This window comes from Belonocnema kinseyi, chromosome 9 (assembly GCF_010883055.1).
Source record: "Belonocnema kinseyi isolate 2016_QV_RU_SX_M_011 chromosome 9, B_treatae_v1, whole genome shotgun sequence".
Taxonomy (NCBI): domain Eukaryota; kingdom Metazoa; phylum Arthropoda; class Insecta; order Hymenoptera; family Cynipidae; genus Belonocnema; species Belonocnema kinseyi.
In genome coordinates, this window is record NC_046665.1 from 75,771,511 (window position 1) to 75,772,940 (window position 1,430).

At 30.7% G+C, this 1,430-nt stretch overlaps 1 protein-coding gene across 7 annotated transcripts in view; it reads left to right on the forward strand.

Annotated features, from left to right (window-relative positions):
- LOC117180344 (glucose dehydrogenase [FAD, quinone]-like) overlaps positions 1 to 1,430 on the forward strand; it is a 72,565-nt gene that overhangs the window by 60,916 nt on the left and 10,219 nt on the right. The window lies entirely within an intron of this gene.

Below are 1,430 nucleotides of genomic sequence, written 5' to 3' on the forward strand. Positions count from 1 at the left end.
TTTTTGAAAAAAATGACTTAAAATTCGTGATCAGCGACCTCAAAAACCCCCAGTAAAGTATTTTCAATGTTTATAAATCGGTTTAAAAACGTAAAACTTGATATTAATGTGATTTTAATCAAATTTGAAGCGATTGAATTCGATTCTGAAGTCAAAAAATAAAATTTTTCTTAATTTTTTTTTATTTAAAAAAAAAACCATGAAAAAACCGTAAAAAATGAGGTTTTTCGATCAAAACCCCATAAAAAAGTAGCTGGACCCTACTTTTTTATTGCAAATTCGGATTCAGCGTCGAAAAATATATAAGAATATATAGGTCTGGTCAATTGCACAGACACTTTTGTTTTTTTTGTGGGCCTGTGTTATCATACCTTATGATTTCTTTTGAAAGTTTTCCCTTTCCCTGTAAAGGTCCTCTTCGTTACCCATCTTAGCATTTAAACCCACCCCAATACCACAATACCCTCTTCTCTTTCGCCTAGTAAATCTTCTATCCTTTCTATAATGCCTTTCACCCCCTCCTGATTGTACACGGCTATAAACTTACACGTTACCCACCCTTTCATTATTGCCCTTATTTTTATGCCCTCTCCCTCTCCATGAACTTCTTTCCCTAATTCATCCCTAACCCCTGTTCAAATTCCGCCACTAGCCCATACTTTCTTGTTGACTCTGAGCGCCTCCTGGTGCCTCCACCTATGCCCTTCCTACGTTTCATTACAGCAACCTTAACTACTCCTCTACCCTGCTTATTGATGGGACTGACAAAGTTCTGACCGTCATTTACCGGTCATGTGTTGTAAATGGGTAAATGCGGTAAAATTCAAAATATGAAGAAATAACTAATTGAAAGTAATTAAATACATTTTTAACTAATTTTTGCACACAAACCGAATTAAAATACATAAATCATTGTAAGATAAGAAAAAAAGATACTGTAGATAATAATAAAATACATTTTCGATGTGTAACATAACCAACAAATCTCAAGCCTTACGCGGCAAGATTTTGAAAACATGAATGGTTCGAAACATTAAAAAATAGTTTTTATATTCTTTCTATACACTATACAGTCAGAAAAATAATTGCATGTGTTCCATTTTATATCATTTCGCAAAAGTTTTCGAAAAAAAACTAGTTTATCAAATAAAAATTGTTCAAGCAAATAAGAATTTGTTAAACATTAGAAGATATGTAGAAAAATATGTAATTATTCAACAAACAATGAATAACCGTAACATTTAAATCATAAAATAATTTTTTAAAACATTTTTGGGAAAAAAATGTTTAAGTAAGTTACATTTATTAAAACAATTAAAAATTGCTTCCGAAGTCATGTAAAAATTTATTTATTTAAAAACAAATTTTTTTTATTAATTTTATTTTTTTTAAATAATTGGGTCATATTTGTAGAGCTGGCGGGGGGGGGG